Raw genomic sequence first — 19,442 nt, 5'->3', positions numbered from 1 at the left:
AAGGTCTTTGGGAAAGTCCAGTTTGGATGTTAAATGGCAAAGGTTAGTTGGATGAAAGTTGATGACATCTTTCTTTCTTTCTTTCTTTCTTTCTTTCTTTCTTTCTTTCTTTTTTTTCTTCCTTCCTTCCTTCCTTCTTTCTTCTTTCTTTCTTTCTTTCTTTCTTCTTTCTTTCTTTCTTTTTTTCTTTCTTCTTTCTTTCTTTCTTTCTTTCTTTCTTTCTTTCTTTCGAAAGAAAGCATGTGTGTGAGTTGAGGGAGGGGCAGAAGGAGAAGGAGAAAGAATCTCAAGCTGACTTCCCACTGAGCATAGAGCTGGATGCAGGGATCCATCTCATCATGCTGAGATCATGACCTGACCCAAAACCAAGAGTTGGATGTTTAACTGACTGAGCCACACAGGCCCCTCAATGACATGTTTGTGAACACTGTTCCTTCAAAGGCAGACCTTGGGGGGGGGGTGGTTGAGGATATCCCAAATGAGTCCAGTAACTTTAGAGAAGAGTTTGGCAAGAATTGAGCAGGACCTCAACCCAGTTAAGTGGGAGGTGGATTCATGGGGAGATTGTGGGATTAACTCAGTTGGGCTACTGCATGGGGATTAGAGGAGAATACACATCCCTAATATACCTGATCCTTAGCAAGGTTGCATTAAAACTAAATTCTAAGTTCTTCCTGATGTGAGCTGGAGCTTCAGATATTTACGGCATCCAGGATTGACTTGGGGCCAAGACCAACCTTTGCCTAGGAGGAAAACCTACCAACGGTTACAGGAAGCTAGACAGGTGATGGAGAAGCCAGGAGAGAGGAGCTGGAGGCAAATAATGACTCCCCGAAAGGTTTACATTCAGATTGAGGAAAAAACTCCAACATCCCTGTGAAAATATAACTGGTGATACATGACTGCAGAGGTAGTCACCTGTTGCTGGCACAGTGCATTCTTGCTTTCGAAGAGGAGAGCATTTTTCCTGAAACAGGTCATCTTTTCTCCTCAAGGAACAATGTAATAATTGAGATGGTGTTTCTAACCAAGAATATGATATAAAATAAATTATACACAGGGACAACAGTGTGCTAGAGAGCCAAAGACACAATAACTACAAACCACTGTAACAATTTAAAACAGTAAAATTATGTGTCAAGTCCTGTATAATAGGCAGAAATATATTGTGCACATTGATTACGCAAAAGGGACTCTGATGTACCATAAAGAGCATATATGGCACGTAAAAATACAGCTCTCGTGAATCATAAATTTGACCTAAACTATTATGCTAAGTATAGCAAACACTAATTAAACATTTAGTTATCAATAATTTCATGTGCCTTCTTAAAAAATTAAAGGGCTTTTTAAGGGGCGGTTTTGCTGACTTGTCTCCTTGAAGAGATACCTAGGAAAACTGGAAAACATGGCTTTCCTTTTCTTTTAATAGACTTTGCATATTAAAATAACAATGTATTGAAGATGATTTCACTGTCCTTATGGATGGCTCAATAAGAGTAAGGTAATATGATTTAATTCAGCATCCACTCATTGTGTATCTATCGAAGATTGGCCCCTGTGTTAAGTACTAGAAACATAGTGATGACAAAACATGTCTAGGCTCACAGTTCCTTAGAATCAGCCCCTTCTTTTGGTTACCTCTCTCCTCAGAACAAGGACCTCCTTTATTTATCTACATATCCTCAGGTTCTAGCAATATGCCTGGCACAGAGTAAAAGTCAGTGATTTGGATATATATTGGCTGCGATGATCATCTTTTCTTTTGAAATTTAGGAGTGATCCAACACGATGAATTTGACCTATCCTGAACTCCCCTTAGGCTATTCAACGGTAGAAAGCCGAATGTTTAGTCTTTAACCAGACATCAGACCAAAGTAGTGATGATGGGAGAGAGGGAGGAAAAAAAAAAAAAAGAAAAACAAGAACAGTTGTTAAAGGCCTCTTTCTTTGTGTCCACAGCTACAGAGAGAGAAAGCTATTGACAGCTATTAGAAGGACTTCACACTTCATTGGAAAACCATAAAAAACAATTACCAGGTCTTTGGCACAGAGTTTTCAAGAGGAGCTTCAAAATATCTCTCATAGAATTGCTAAGACAAGCATAAAACTGGAAACCCATTGTCTGCTTTTTTTTTTTTTGCCTTTATACTTGGATTTTGACAGTAAGACTCCAAAAGACTAGGTAAAGTGAGAGACAATTGAGGCATGGGTGTTAATTAAGGCACTGATTTGCCTGGGACTTACCAAAAGACAAGAAATTTCAATAGAATTAGTGCCAAAAAAATGCTGGACAATCAATAAATAGAGCTACTGTGTTACATAAGTCTTGCTGAAGGGGAAAATGTTGAGGCTGGACATGACAAAGGATTAGCAGAGGTAAGGGCCTCAGTATAGAGGTGGATTTTTAGAAGACCCCCTGGGGTCTTCTCATGCAGATGAGTAAACCAACCTGCATGCACACGTTGGGTGTGTTGTTGGCTAGTAGGTTGGAGCCACGGGATGTGGGTGGCAAAATCAGTAGAAACTTGGATGAGGATCCTGGGACTACTCAATATTTTCCTCAGTTAATGATTATATCCCAAATGTGGGCTTCTGGTTAACATAGAAGAATATATGTTTTGGCAACCAATTTCTGAAATGAAAATTCCATTTTAAATATCTTCTAACTCTTCTTCCTGTATATATCAACTGGAATTTTGTTCTTAATCGTGGCCAGTGAGAGTCCACGTGAGTGTACACATGCTGAAGTATGTGTACTGGTCTTCCCCATCTGTGGGTTAATGAGAAGGTTAATTTCCAGTTAATTAGATGGGGTGTGGGAGATGAGCAAGCTTTTTCAGGAGCAGACTCAGCAAAATCCCAGGAATCTGGGGGCGGGGGGGAAGACAGTGAAATGTGGAGAGGGAGTTTCCCGGATCTTCCTTCCAATTTGTGCAAGCCCAAACATTAAATTTCTGCGGCTCCAGGCCAGCTTTAAAATGAAGATGAGAGTTCTTTTGCAGGCCTCAGAGATAAAATGTGCCATCTATATCTAGGGACAAGGCAATTAATCTCATTCTAGAACAATCTGAAGTGTTCATCAGATGAAATTCCTAGCAACTCATTTCATTTTAAAAGCCTCTGAAACTCGGCATAGCTGGATAGTTAAATACTCATTTGGAGCAGAGGATGCTGGCCTTTCTTTGCCAGGGCTAAAAACTGCTGTACTGCTACACACAATACTCATCATGTTTTGGTCTCTGGAACTGCACAAGTTAGCAGAGCAGACCACGTCAGCTATATGAAAGGTCAGTGGGAGAAAACAGGGAAAAGAAGTTCGCCATGAAGTAAACTACAATCAGACAGTACTATGTTAGAAAGCAGCCTCTTCTGTCTCAAAGGCTCCAAATACTTGCATTGTGACTTTGAATCTTTTCAACAAGTCGGCTTCTCTATTTAAGTTCATTTCATTCTGAAAACAGATCCTTAGAATGAGAAGCTACCAATGACATGCAGGCCATTTACCTTGACACCGAGTAAGTCACCAAAAAAGCAATTCAGGAGAGGGGCACCTCGGTGGCTCAGTCAGTTGGGTGTCTGCCTTCGGCTCAGGTCATGATCCTAGGGTCCCGGGATTGAGCCCTGAGTCGGGCTTCCAGGTTAGAAGGGGGTCTGCTTCTCTCTCTCCCTCTGCCCCTCTGTACCCCTCCTCCCACTTGTGCTCTCTCATGCTTTCTCCAATAAATAAATAAAATCTTTTTTTAAAAAAAGGAGTGAACAATGAGCATCCTGGATATCAATAACACTTGGTGTTGTTTTCTTCTGTTCTATGAAGTAGAGCTCAGAAGATGGGCTGGCCTCCGTTTTTCCTTTACTTGCTGGTTATCTACTAACACCTGACTAGTACAGATGTGAGTATCAGTTGGATGCCAGGTAAATTGGCATTTGTGACTTTGCCATTAGATTTGAATAGGCATACAAAATAAAACTGAAATTTATCCTCAACTCTAGCCTCTGTGCAAAGAATAGAATGAGCCAGAACATTTTAAAAGCTTACTCTCTACTCTCCCATTTCCAGATTTATTGTATTTTAGCTCCTTCTTGTCTGAAATACACCAAAGCTAGTTTATTTTCTCCCTTAATATTCTCTAATTGGTTGGAATTACTATCATGCTTTCCAACTTCTTTGCTCACCATTGTGTTTTATATTGTATATATTCCTTCTGGATTATTACAAGCACTTCCTTTCATTCTTTCAGCCAGCTTCTGTGAACAGTAATTTCTCCTGGTTCTCATAGAATTCTAATGCCTTTATCTGACATAATATTCTAGAGTAATGAATATTTTTCCCTCAACACTTTGGAAATACTATTCTGTCATAACTGGCCCACTGTCTATCTTTCTAAGTAAGGTCTCTTTTCTCCTTGACTGCTTAAAAAAACCTTGTCTTTGTTGTTTTTTAAAAAATATTTTATGTATTTATGTATTTATTTGAGAGAGAGAAGGCCAGAGCACAAGCTGGGGGAGGAGCAGAGGGAAAGGGACAAGCAGATCCCAATGAGCACGGTGCCAGACCCGTGACCTGAGATCATGACCTGAGCCAAAATCAAGAGTCAGATGCTTAACCAATTGAATCACCCAGGTGCCCCTTGTCTTTGTTGTTCTAGGCATGTATTACAGTGTATCTAGATATTGATTTTTTTAAAAAATGCTGCCTGGGACTCAGAATGCAATTTCCATTTGTATTTCTTCCTTGACTCAACTAACAACTTTTTTTCTGAATTTCCAATAGATAGTACTTTCTGATTCTGTGTTTGATTTCTAGTGTTTTTGCACCGGCACAAGAGAATATTTCTTGGTTTTGTTTATTTCCCTTCATTTTGGAATTAACTGAGCTTTGTGTTTTGTTATTTTATTTTGTTTTTCTTCATAGACCAATACATGGTCCGTTTTTCTCATGATTGCTTGACGGAGACTCGAAAAGGTTTATTCTGCATTTTCAGGATAGAGTTTGATATTAATATTAGATCCATCTTATGAAAGACGTTTAGTTTTTGTATCATCAGAAAACAGGTGGGGCATACTTAAATGGGATAACTTGAAGAGAGATGATTAATAAAAGGATAATCTACAATGCTAGAGGCAGAGCAGAGAGGAAAACAAAAGGGACAGAACAGTAACTCAGATATTTTAAGGGGTGCCATCACCACATATGAGTCCAAATTAGGCGAAGGAGAAGGAAAGCCACTGTACCTTGAGATGGAGAACATATGTGAAAAAGGCCACCTGACAGGAGCTTTGGTAGAAGGATCTTGCTAACCTGCAGCAATCCAGCAGGAAGGGAGACATAGAATAAATATTCCGCTCTCATTCTCTTTCCATCTTCTGTTCTATCACTAGCATTTCCCATGGACCAAACCCAACCAGGAGCCAGAGACATGGGGACCCAGTGATGCACTTGGCATAGTCCACAGAAGAGCTGTTTAGTTTCTCAGGGCACCAGAGCAGGATGGAAGAGGGAAGAATGTTTATCTGGAGAAACAAACTGAAGATCCAGTGGCACAGATATCCTATAGACTTTCTAATTTTTTAACAACTTGATTTATCTTGGACAATGAGAATATTTTCTAAGTTTCCAATGGCTAGTGAGTTTCTATTTACCATATTATATTTGAAATAAAGATCATGAACCCTCTTCCTTTTGGTTTGGTTTATGCCTAGTATATATTTACCAATTATTTATTTTTAACTTTCTGGAATCACTTTTTTTATGTGTCTGAATTTATTTTATGAACCAACCTAGAATTCTTTTAATGAAGGACTTTAGGCCATTTAAATTTGTTGATATGAAAAACATAGTCAGTTTTATTTTTGTCATAATAGTTAATTTTATGTTTCTGTACTTATAATTTTTCAAGTCTTCTGCTATGTGGACTCTTCATATTTTTTAGGAAGATTTATAGTCTTATACCAGTAATTTCTTTTAACTGTAATCTGTTTCATTTTTACATAATTTTACATGTCTTTCATTTAACATGTCAAAATACCTTTAAAGTACTCTATGCCATGTTTTAACATTGTCTTAATAACTACATAAAGAATACTTATATAATATTCCATCAAGTTGATGTGACATAATAATGAACTTACTAGAATTTGGGGTTGAGCCTATTTTCTATTATGAATTGAGACCTGGGGGTAAATCTTTAGAGTTTATTTCAAAGACGGGAAAAGTGGGTTCCAGAGAAGTCAACATTCTCTGCCTCCCAGAAGTACCAAGGATCCATGAGCTGATGCATGAAAGGCTCCAGCATTGAGCTAATAATTTGCAGTGACCGGCCTATCCCTTGTTTTAGTACTTACCACAGGTGAGGAGATATATTCCATGTTTGTCCTCCTCCCTGGTCTACAATTTCTGAAGGGGTACAATCGCTGATCTCATTAACATGCGACCTAGTGTATAAAAGGTTCTCTGCAAAAATGCATGCACAGCATGATGGTGTTGAGAAAAGCTGGACGACTGAATCTTTGTTGGTTCTTTGTCTTTCTTCATATACATTCAAGTCACAGTCTACTATCCTTTCATTTAAGCCTAAAGGACTCCTATTAGTATGTTTGGTTTTTAATGGCTTTAATAAAATATGAGTCACATACCACACAATTAGCTCAAATGTGCAATTCAGTGTTTTTTAGTTATTCATGGATATGTGCAGGTAATACCACAATCAATTTGAGAACATTTTCATCACCTCAGAACCTGTACCCATTAGCAAGCATTCACCTATTGCTCTATCCACTCCCCAGTCCTAAGTATTAACAATCTACGTTCTGTCTCTACTTTTTATTGTCAAGGTTTGTTCATGTTGTAGTATGTATTAGTACTTCATTCTTTTTTAGGGCCAAATAATATTCCATTGTATGAATATGGCACTTAGTTTTTATCTATTTGTCTGTTGATGAGTATTTGGGCTGTTTTCAACTCTTGGCTATTATGAATAATGCTTCTATAAAGATCCATCTACAAGCTTTTGTGTGAACATGTTTTCATTTTTCTTGGATATATACCTGGAGTGAAACTGCCCAGTCATAGGACAACTTTGTGTATAATCATTTGAGAAATTACCAGAATGAAAAAAAATTACCAAAATGTTTTTCAAAGTGGCTGCATCATTTTACATTCCCATCAGTAGTATCTGAGGGTTCTGATTACTCCAAATCTTTGCTGATACTTTTTAAAAATTTTTATTTATTTATTCATTAGAGAGAGACACAGAGACAGGCAGAGACAGAGGCAGAGGGAGAAGCAAGTTCTCCCCAGAGAGCCCAATGTGGGACTCAATTCCAGGACCCCGGGATCACGACCTGAGCCAAAGGCAGATGCTCAACCACTGAGTCACCCAGGTGCCCCCTTGTTAATACTTTTTATCTGCGTTTTTTATTTTAGTCATCTGAATGTGTTTGAAATGGTGTTTCACTGTGGTTTTGATTTGCATTTTGCTGATGACGAATGCTGTGCATCTTTCCTTTTTAAAGATTTATTTATTTATTTTAGAAAGAGAGAGGGAGAGGGAGTACAAGTAGGGGGAGGGGCAGAAGGAGAGGAAAGGAGAGAAGCTCAAGAAGACTCTGTTTGGAGCAAGGAGCCCAACTCAGGGCTCAATCTCACAACCCTGAGATCGTGACGGGAGCTGAAACCAAGAGTCAGACACTCAACCAACTGGGCCACCCAAGTGCCCCATGTTTTGTATGTTTTCATGGACTTATTGGTCATTTGTATATCTTTCTTGGGCCCTTTAGTATTTCTTGTGAGATAGGTCTACTAGAGATTAATTCTCCTAGTTTTTGTTTCTATGGTAAAGTCTTAATATCTCCTTTGTGAAGGACAGTTTTGCCAGGTATGTGATTTTTGGTTAAGAGCTCCGACCTCCTTCCCCACCTCGGACAAACACATACACATTGACTCTGTCATCTCACTACTTTCCGGGCTCCCTGGTTTCAATCTGGGCTCAATCATTAATCTTATTGAGAACCCTTGTATGTGATGAGTCACTTCTCTCTTTCTGCTTTCTAAATTCTGACTTTGGCTTTTGTCAGTTTAACTATGTGTCCCAGTGTGGATCTCTGAGTTTATCCTACTTGGGATTTGGTGAGCTTCTTGAATGTGTAGATTCAGGTTATCTTGTCAAATTTGGAAAGTTTTTGGCTATCATTTCTTCAAATATTCTTTCTGCCTCTTTCTATCTTCCCTCTCAAGGACTCCTATTATGTGTATGTTGGTATGCTTGATGATATGACACAGGTCTCTGAGAATTTGTTTCTTTTTCTTCATTATTTTTTCTTTCTATACCTCAGTGGATAATTTAAATTGACCCATCTTCAAATTTGCTGATTCTGTCTTCTGCTTACTTGAATCTGCTATTGAGCCCCAGTAGTGAATTTTTCATCTCAGTAATTGTACTTTTTAACTCCAAAATGTCTACTTGGTTCCCTTTTACAATTTCTGTCTCAGTATTGGTATTATTTAGTGAAACATCACTTTCATACTTTTACTTAATTCTTTAGACATGGTTTCCTTTAGTTCTTTAAACATATTTACAATAGCTAACTTAGAGTCTTTGTGTAATGAATCCAAAGTCTGGGCTTCCTCAGGGATATTTTCTATGATTTATTTTTTTTACCTGTGTGTGGGTCATTTTTTCTTATTTCTTCACATGTCTCATAATTTATTTTTTGTTGGAAACTGGATATTTGAAGTAATATAATGTGATAACTCTGAAAATCAGATTCTTCCCTTTCCCTAGGATTTGTTTTTTATTTGCAGTTTTTATTTATTTCTGAATCAGTTTTCTGAACCAGTTCCATAAAGTCTGTGTCTTTGTCATGTGTGGCCACTGACTCTCTACTTGGTTAGCTGAGTGGTCACCTAATGATTGGCCAGAGATTTTCTTAAATGCCTGAGACTGGCAAATCTCTTCCAGTCTTTGCTGAGGGGCCCTGTGTATGTGTGGGTGTATGCTTTCAACAGTCAGGCAGTTTAAAACTTTGCCTTAGCCTTCACTTCTTACTTGCACAAAATCCCAAGGACAGCCAGAGGTGAGAGCTTAGGGCCTCCTCAGATCCTTTCTGTGCATGTGCACAGCCCTGAGCATACAAACAGCCTTGGGCATTGTGCCTGGACTTGCAGATTTCTGGGAACATATCAGAGCTTTTGAATGTCCCAATGGAATTTCATGCCCCAACTGCTGTTTTCAGGGTTTTTTTTTTTGTTTTTTGTTTTTTTTTGATTAGTCTATTGTTTGCCTCAACTGTTATACACTGCCTCAGGCATCCATGAAGGTCAGCAATAGGCTGTAACTGCTTTTTGACAAATGTCCTGGGGGATCAGGCTTTTCACACTGGATAAGCTCCCAGTCAGGTAAGATACAGATAGGTTGCAAACATGGTCTTATGGGGTCACAATTGACAGGCAGGTCACAAAATGACAGTTTGAGGGAATGATGCTTTGAAAGAGCTTTGGTGCTATTCTGCTTTCTCCAGTAGTTGCCAATCTTCACCATCAATGTGGATTGTTATGTTTCAAGGCCATTGTGACTCTGGGAGGAGGAGAGTGAGACTGGGACAAGTTAAGATGCCCCAAAGCTTGCTGTTTTTAACCAAGGTTTACCAGCTGTTTTTCTTGCATAAACATTCCCTGGATTACTTCAAGCCTTTAGTTAATTTCCAGAGTTCTGAAAAAGCTGATTCTTTATTTTTTGCATATATTCTCATTGCTTTTATGGAGAAGAGAATTTTTGGCATCCTTACTTTGCCATTTTCACTTTATAACTGTAAATTTACATAATACCCTTAATCTTCCATTTCTTAAGCAGTATCTATTATCTGAGCAATGATAAACTTAGGATATTTTTTCTTCCTTTTCATTTCCTTCCTTCACTTCTACCACTCAGTTTTAGTTAATTATATTATATTTTTGTTTACCATTTATAGTTAACTATGCTTATGCTTCTATGACTTCATATTTGCAACTTTAAATTATCTCCTTGGACTCTCAGCAATTACAGATGAAGCAATTGGATATGTGCAATACTTTATATTTTCTTTCTCTCTCCCCCAATCAATTTTAGCTAGTTACATTATCTTAATTTGAGTTCCCTCAGAGGCACATCATAAGACAATGGTTCAAGTATAACTTCTTTATTTGTGAAAGGCAAGACTACCAATAGGAAAGTAAAGAAGTACACAGAAAAGACAAAGCAACCAATAAAAAGAGTATTATGCCAGCTATGTGTGGTTAAGTAGAACTTAATGTTGTGAAGAATTTCTGGGAAAGATTGTGATACACATGCGTTAGAGTGGTCTCTCCAAAGATCAAGGGATCCAAAGTATTTATTCACCAAATCTCATCAATCATTTGTTGAGGTTCTTCTCCTGGGGGGACTTTAATTCCATGGTACTTCTTTTATGGTGTCTTTGGGGAAAAGATACATATATTGGTAGATAGGATCAGCTAAAACAACCTGAAGTGGTGAAGCTGCAGTGATATAGTTGAGGCACTATCAGAGTCCCCTAAGATATTATATCATTTCTCCATTATTATTGTGTATAACTTTTACATACTATTTTATACGTTTTCCCCCACATGTGGTTTAATCTTGTTTCTACTGTTAAATATATTCAAAATTCATTGTAAAGTCTTTCGTAATTTCCTTGTTAGTCTCTTTATTGTCATATATTTGTCCTCCATTAGTTTTCTCAGAAAGTGCTCACGGCAATGATATTTCCTGAGCTCTGGCATGTTCAAAACTATCTGTCTTTATCCTTTTGTACTTTAAACACAACTTGATTGGATAGTCTATACTTGGCTCACATATTTATCAAGGTGCTACAGGAAGTTGTGAACATCCGTGATGGTTTCCTGCATTCTGTGGTTTAAGGAAGTTAAGGTTGAACACTATCTCCCCAGAATTTATATTTACTTGCGACCTCAGAATATGATCTGATTTGGAAATAGGGTCTTTACAGATATAATGAAGTTAGAATGAGGGCATATTGGATTAAGGTGTGTCCTACCCCAAAGACTGGTGTCTTTATGAGAGAGATTTAGACACAGACATGCACTGAGGGAAAACTATATAAAGAAGCACACGGTAGATGTCATGTGAAAAGGGAGGCAGAGATTGGTGTGGTGGCACTACAACCCAAGGAATATCAGGGATTGCAAGCAATCATCAGTAGCTAGGGGAGACAAATGGAACAGATTCTCCCTCAGAGCCCTCAGTAGAAACCAACCAGGCTAATACCTTGATTTCACACTTCTAGCATCCATAACTGTGAGGGAACACATTTCTGGGTGGGTTTTTTTTTTTTTTTGAGCCACCACCCACTTTGTGGCACTTTCTTATGGCAGCCCCTAAAAACCACTACAACTATTAAATGTAACTTCCTGACTCCCCAAAAGACAGCAGCAGCCTTCCCTTACTGGTTCTAAATGAGGTTTTAAAATTCATTTCAGTACTTACAGTTATTTCCTCTTGTGTAGACTATGCATACAGAATTTAAATCATGCATTGTATGAATTTGAGATTCTATTTCTCTTGAGTAACTCTTCTACATGAAACCCCAGGTAAGTGGCTAGAGAATCTATCTTTGTAACTTATTAAGCCTGAGGGGTAGAAAGCATAGATGTGCAAGAATGCACATGCATGTGCACGTGCACACACATACAACATGCACACAAACCCAGTACGATATCCTCTCCTATTTGTGAGGTGGGCTTTCACTAATGTTACTACCCCTGTATATATACTCTCACAAGCTTTTAAGAACATAATTAATAAAATTTTATTCCAGAAACGCATGATTGGTTTAACATCCACAAATTAATCAATCTAATACATAACATTAATAGAATTAAGGGCATAAAAAATGATCATTTTAGTAACTGCAAAAAAGAATTTGAAAAAAATCCAATACACTTTCATAAAAACACTCAACAAACTGGGAATAAAAAGGAACTTCCTTACCCTTTTAAATAATATCTTTGAAAAACCCACAGATAATATCATACGTAATGGTGAAAGACTGAAAGCTTTCTCCTTAATAACATCAGGATCAATATAAGGATGTCTATTCTTGCCACTTCTCTTTCAACATTGTGCTGGAAGTTCTAACCAGTGCCATTAGGTAAAAAGAGAAAGAAAAGAGATTTCCAAGTTGGATGCTAAGTACTGTTGAGGCAATATAAAATGTGTTTAATTTTCTCTTCACCATTGATTTTTTAGTACCTTTTACCTGGACAGACACCAGGATGTGTGGACTGCATTAGTTGGACTGCTGACCTATCTTCTTTCAAGCAGGAAGCCATGCTAAAGATCCATTTGACAGAATTGAGCCACCTGTGTATCTAAAGATTAATCTTAGGTGGATTGACAGGCAGTGTAAATGAAGCAAAATTTATATCTGATATTTTCTTCCAAAAAAGGCCTTTCCCCACTCCCAACATGCAGGAACCTTCCATTCAGAGGTAGTCAGTTGTAGTACTACTCCAAATGGTGTCCAGGCATCTTCATAGGGACTTCTTGCAGAATACGTTGACCTTTGACACTTGCTTTGGATATGGATACCAACAAGAAATGTAGCAGAAATAGCCTGATAACCAGACTTTGATCAACCTTATCCCACTTGCTTTGTGGATAATCAAGCTTTGTCTGGATAAAAGAAGGAAGCTTTTTCCTATTATATCCATTTGGGATACTTGGATGCCTGTCTTGTTGATGTTTTCTACAAAAGTAGAAGTTTATTAAAGTTTTTACAAGATTACATTTTAAGATTATCTGATGCAAATACGCATATACTTTGGAGCATCTTCCCAGAAGAACTCTTGCCACCTTTCCCCCAAAACACACCACACACACACACACACACACACACACACACACACACACACCACAGACACAGTCCTTACTATGCTACCTTCTTGGCAACATATTTTAGTAAAGGACAGGGAAGGACCAACCTTCTATCAATGGAAACTGTTGCCAGCTTTGTTCCTGAGCATGCTGAAGGGGGAAACAAAGCTTTAATTAACACTTGTGTGGTAATCCGCTCCTCCTTTTCTACATGGTTATTTATTTTGTTAACCCTGACTTTAAGGTATGACAGCCCTATGGCAACACTATTCTGCACAACCTCCTTCCCTTCTCTCAGCCCTAACCAACTTTAAGACAGAAATACTCCACTACATCCTGAGATAAAAATCTACGCTGGCCACCCTCTTATGGCTGTGGCCATGTCAGAGTCATTTCAGTGCCATGAGAATCATTTAAACAATGAGAGACTCAATAAGTAACCCTGTTGCTTACATTTCCTTTGGCCTGATGCCTTTTCCTGAAAGGCGAGCTCAGTCCTGAATGCTATTTCTCCTCTTGCTTAACCTGCTATTACTCCCAGCCAATCATGGAAAAGAAAGACTGGTCTGGCTTTTAAAAATCCTGAGTGTTAGATCGCTACAAAATAGTCCCCAGTGACTTATATTGCCTTGAATTCGTGGATTAGAGCAGTCCACTCTAATCTCAGATGAAGATTGGCCTTATAACTTGCGTGGGCCAATAAAACATGGCAGTAACGATGCTGTAAAAGCTCTGGACTAGGGCCCTATGAGGTCTTACAGCAGTTTCTTATGCTGTCTGGGAAACCTAAAACAATCATGCTGCAGAAAGTCTGAGATGAGAAACCACATGGAGAGGTCCGGCTCTCCCAGCTGTTCTAACAGAACTCAGACCCCTCCTGCCCCCACTGCTCAATACAGCTGCATAAGTGATTCCGGCAAAACCAGCATAAGAACCAGCCAACTAATCCACGGAATCATGAGAAGTAATAAATTGTTGCTTAAAGGCATTAAGTACTGAGATGAGTTGTTATACAGCAATAGATAACTGATAGTGTTATTGTTTATAAAGGTTTCAGGTGCTGAGAGGTGGTTTTCCTGACAAGGGTGAACTGCCTGGCCTTACACCCGCAGGCTCCCCTGCACGGGCCTATCCTTACGAGGAGAGTTGAAGCCAACTATTTCATCTGAGCCTGCGAGGCCAAGTTTTCCAGTGATGTGTATTTCTCAGTTCCAGTTTATATTACTATGTACAGGGTCGGAAAGTACAGCGGAAGACATGACCTGCTTTTTTAAGAGCAACTGGCAAAATGCCTAGGGAGAAAAGCATACAAAAAGCTTCTGCAACTCTAGGTAACTCTGTCCCTGTTTGATCATTTCATTTTCCAATGGCAATGTCCCAGCTGTGCTCCAGTGTCTCTGCTGCTTACGTTTGTGTTCAAATGGGAAGTCTTCCTAATTTCTCTCTTCTGTCATTTTTTTAATCCAAGTTTCTTGGTTTTCTGGCCCAATTCCTCACTGACAAAGCCTCAGGTGAAGTACTTGTGTGCCTCGGGTGTTATTTATCCTACTGATCACACCAGAAATCAGTGAGAAAAGTCTCATGTTAGAAACATAGCCACCGGGATCCCTGGGTGGTGCAGCAGTTTGGTGCCTGCCTTTGGCCCAGGGCGTGATCCTGGAGACCCAGGATCGAGTCCCAGGTCGGGCTCCCAGTGCATGGAGCCTGCTTCTCCCTCTGCCTGTGTCTTTGCCTCTTCCTCTCTCTCTCTCTCTCTCTCTCTCTCTCTCTCTGTGTGACTATCATAAATAAATAAAAAATTAAAAAAAAAAAAAAAGAAACATAGCCACCAAAACGCAAGCCTCCCCAGGCAGAGAGGCAGAAGAGTTGTAATGGCGAAGCATATAGGTTCTGGAGCCAGACTGCTTGGTTTTAACCCTAGGTCTGCAAGTGGCTGTGTGACCTTGGATAGGTTATTTAACATTTCTTTGCTTTATCTTTCTCATCTGCCAAATGGGTGTGACAACAGTCGTGAAGACCTTGGGGATCTATAAGAGTACATGTGTTGGGGAAGGTCATTAAAAAGGTGTGACCACCAGTTGATGCTCAAGGTGGACCTGGGCAATAAGAGGCTCCTTACCCCTTCCCCTGCCCTTGGACTATGGGTTCCACTTGCCTTTTTTTCCTCCCAGAGGCTGCTCCAGGGACAGAGCCTTGAGATAGTGATGTGCTGTTGAGAACACCTGCACCGTATTCTTGACTGAACCCAGTTAAAGCCTCTTTATAAACTTTTTAAGATTTGGTGGGCTGGTGTGGGGATCCATTCATCTTGCTGCAGCCCAAGACAAGCCTGCCACCTACCAGGGACACTTGGGTGGCTCAGTGGTTGAGTTATCTGCCTTTGGCTCAGGTCATGATCTCAGGGTCCTGGGATCTAGTCTCCCATCAGGCTTCCTGCAGGGAGCCTGCTTCTCCCTCTACTTATGTCTCTGTGTCTCTCATGAATAAATAAATAAAATCTTTAAAAATAAAATAAAATAATAAAATAAAATAAAATAAAATAAAATAAAATAAAATAAAATAAAACTGCTACCTACCAGCTTGGTGTGGCTTTGGTCTCTCCCTGCTCTCTGCCTATGGGGATCAGTTTCAGATCAGATCCAGGAAGCTCCTAAGACGGTTGGAAATCAACAATATGCAAAATTTGATTATTTGTAGCTATGTCTGTACGTTTGGCTGTTAGCATGATTTTGATTATTATGGAAGAAGAACTGAAAAGAATAGAAGATAAGGATTTTAGACCCAGATCTTTGACAAACTAAACATTTGACCTTGGGTAAATGATGATGTCTCTGGGTCTCAGTTTTTTCATCTGCGAAATGAGTACCGTAAGGACCTTTTCAACTAAAAAATTCAAGAAATCAATGGAGTGGGAAAAGAAAGGCTAACTTTCCCTCTCAGACCATGACCACAAAGGGTAAGATATTTATTCGTGTCTAGAAGGGACCAGAGATATCTTCAATTGTAGTATTGTTTTATGCATAAATCAGGGCTTCATTTTGTTTGGAAATGTGGCTTCAGTTGTCAACAGGCCTATTTCTCACCTAGGACCTGATGTATAAAATTGAGGATTAAATAACCTTCTGGATAGGGAAGACCCACATATTCACACACTTTTTTTTTTCTTTACTGATGTAACAGGATTTTCAGAAAGACATTACAAGATGAAGGAGTCCAATACTTGCTGGTAGAGAGAAAGGAAGACCACAAAACCATATTTGTTACTGGCCAATAGAAAAAATGGAGAAGAGAAAGGGTTTTGATGACATCTGAATCAGCCAAGAAGGGTTTGAGCATGGATCATAAACGATACTGCTTTTCTTCCTGACTTTCCTCCCATCTATCCTCATGTCACATAGGCAACATCTTGAAATAGACATTAGTATTTAGTCCTTTGTAGTCTTGTCAACTTATAACCTAAGGCCAGGATAACATTGTTGCTATATAACCAAGACCATTATTTTCCTTTCTTGCTTTAAATAAACCTCTATCCTCAACTTACCCCCAAGCTCAGAGGTCAGATTCATCTCAAATCTTATCTATCTATTTATCTATTTATATTTTTAGACTTTTTCCTGCAGGCTAATCCCCCATCTGTAGAAGCCTTGATGAACTTCTAATACTGTACCAAGAAACAATCACACATTCATAGGTACACACATACACACTTACACCTATATGAGTGGCCTTAAAAGGTCTAGGTTTGCCGTACTACAGGACTATTAGAAGTCAGAGTGCACACTAGCTTTGACTAAAAAAAGAAGAAAAAAGTATTACTACAGAGTAAGAATAATCAAAAGAATTCCTTCCTTTCAACATTCTTCTATAACCCAAAGTGCCTTTAAAGCCTTTATTCGGCTATAGATGGCAAATGACCACATATATTTTTTTCTTTTCTCTCAAGAAACCCTATTAAAATAATAGCAAAGCTACTGAAAAGGGGATGAACTCATAAGAATGAAAAAATGGGAATGCAAGTCATTATCAGATAAGAGATATCAACAACTTTCTAGAATATAGAAAGGAAACAAAGATACTAATAACACAAGGAGCAAAGAGGAGAAAACCAAAGTCTAGAGTGTATACACAGGGATGGGTTGTAGTGGATAAGGGAGGGGCAATAACTGACATGGAAAAAGAATAGAAAGGAATTCAGCATGGAAGCTAGCAGGCACGACAGGTGCAGGAATAAGAAGTGGTGGTAAAAACAGGATCTGTACATGTAATTGTTGGCTTCCTGAATCTCTCTCCAATACATGCGTACAAAATAGCATGCAAGATGTTATTGTGCATTCCTCATCCCTCAATGTATAAAGAAGAGGGGATATCCAAATAAAAGAAAGAAAAATATATGGGGTAAATTTGGGCATCTATGAAGGATTAGGGTGCCCCAGAAAACAGCCTCCTCATGCTGGAATTTGGGGAATCCCAGTATGATAGTCACCTTCCTGACTGTATCTCAACTGATTCTTTTATTGTGAAGTCCAGAGCTGACAAATGCCAGGCATTTGCAGAAAGTTCTTGGTCAGTTTATTAGTCAGGGTTCTCTAGAGAAACAGAACCAGTAGGATATACATATAGGATATCCTATAGTTATATAAATTAACTAATTATTTTTTAAAATTTATTTATGATAGTCACAGAGAGAGAGAGAGAGGCAGAGACACAGGCAGAGGGAGAAGCAGGCTCCATGCAGGGAACCCGACGTGGGATTCGGTCCCGGGTCTCCAGGATCGCACCCTGGGCCAAAGGCAGGCGCCGAACCGCTGCGCCACCCAGGGATCCCAAATTAACTAATTATTAACAATAACCAATATCTTATTGGAAATATATATAGATACAGATATATATATACATGCATGCACACACACATGCATATATCTCAACAGATTATTTTTAATAATAGGTAATTTATATAACAATAGGGTAGACACAGAGACTATACAGATATGTTCTATTTCTTTGGAGAACCCTGACTAACAAAATGACTGAGACCTATTTGCAAATATATAAAATATATGTTGTATATAAATATAAAGAGGTTTATTGTAAGGAATTGGCTCATGTGATATGGAGGCTAAAAAGTCCCAAGGTCTGCAGTCAGCCAGCTGGAGACCCAAGAGAGCTAATGGGTAGTTCCAGTCTGAGTTTGAAGGCTTGAAAACCAGGAGAGCCAATGGCATAAGTTCCAGTTCAAAAGCTGGTGGCTTCTGGACACCTGGGTGGCTCAGCGGTTAAGTGTCTGACTTCGGCTCAGGTCGTGATCCTGGAGACCCGGGATCGAGTTCTGCATCGGGCTCCCTGCATGGAGCCTGCTTCTCTCTCTCTCTCTCTCTCTCTCTCTCTCTCTTCCTCTCTCTCTCTCTCTCTCTCTCTCTCTTCCTCTCTGTCTCTCTCTCTCTCTCTCATTAATAAATAAATAAAATCTTTAAAAAAAATGCTGGCGACTTCAAGGCCCAAGAAAAGCCAATATTTCAGTCTGTGTTTAAGGGCTGGGAAAACAAAACAATGCCCCAAGCCAGTCAGGCAGGAGGAGATTCCTCTTACTGAGCCTTTTTGTTCTGTTTGGATACTTGATTGGATGAGGTCCATCCACATTAGGGAGGGCACTTTGAGTCTATGGATTCAAATGTTAACCTCATCCAGAAACTTCCTCACAGACACACCCAGAATAATGTTTGACCAAATATTTGAGTAGCTCTTGGCCCAGGCAAGTTGACACATACATTTAACTACTGCAATTAGTCTTCCTGTAAATATGCCAATTCTTGTATTTGCATTAAAAACCAAGGATCTTTAGCTATCTGGGGGAATACCTTACATGAATGAAAAAAAATTAAGATAGAGAACAAGGTTTCTAGAGAAAGATAATTCTAGAAACAGTTGGAAACTTAAAAGCAGAGTACACAAAGAGATTTGTGGCATTATTGCATACAGAAAACAAGAAGAGGATGCAATGGTAAAGAAATGATCCCAAATCAGTAAAGATCTCTTTGAAATTACAAATATGATTACCAGAAGTTCAATTAAAGTTTGTTCGATTCAGTTCAGGAAATTTCCAGAATATTGGTCCTTGAAAGACAAAGTGAATAAAATTATTAAGGAAAATGTTAGGATATAGAAATCATCTATATGTTTCACAGATACATACCAAAGAAGTCTGGAGGAGAATATCAGTAAATAAATAGGAACTTTCCAAAACCTGAGAAGAATGGTGGTTCTTTAATTGGAAGGTCTAATTTAAATGTCTACCGCGTGAAATATAAGGACACTGTGAGATTTAGAAAAAATTTCTAAAGCCTTCCAGAAAGATAAAAATATGTCATAGAAATGAGAATTACCTTAACCTTAACATAATAATTCACATTGGATATCAGAAAAGAATGCAGCAATCTTTTAAAAGTACCATTAAGTGGGACACCTGGGTGGCTCAGCGGTTGAGTGTCTGCCTTCAGCTCAGGGCATGATCCTGGAATCCAGGATCGAGTCCCTCATTGGGGTCCCTTACAGGGA

This window comes from Vulpes vulpes, chromosome X (genome assembly GCF_048418805.1).
Source record: "Vulpes vulpes isolate BD-2025 chromosome X, VulVul3, whole genome shotgun sequence".
NCBI classification, from domain to species: domain Eukaryota; kingdom Metazoa; phylum Chordata; class Mammalia; order Carnivora; family Canidae; genus Vulpes; species Vulpes vulpes.
Note: the sequence above shows the minus strand (reverse complement) of the source record.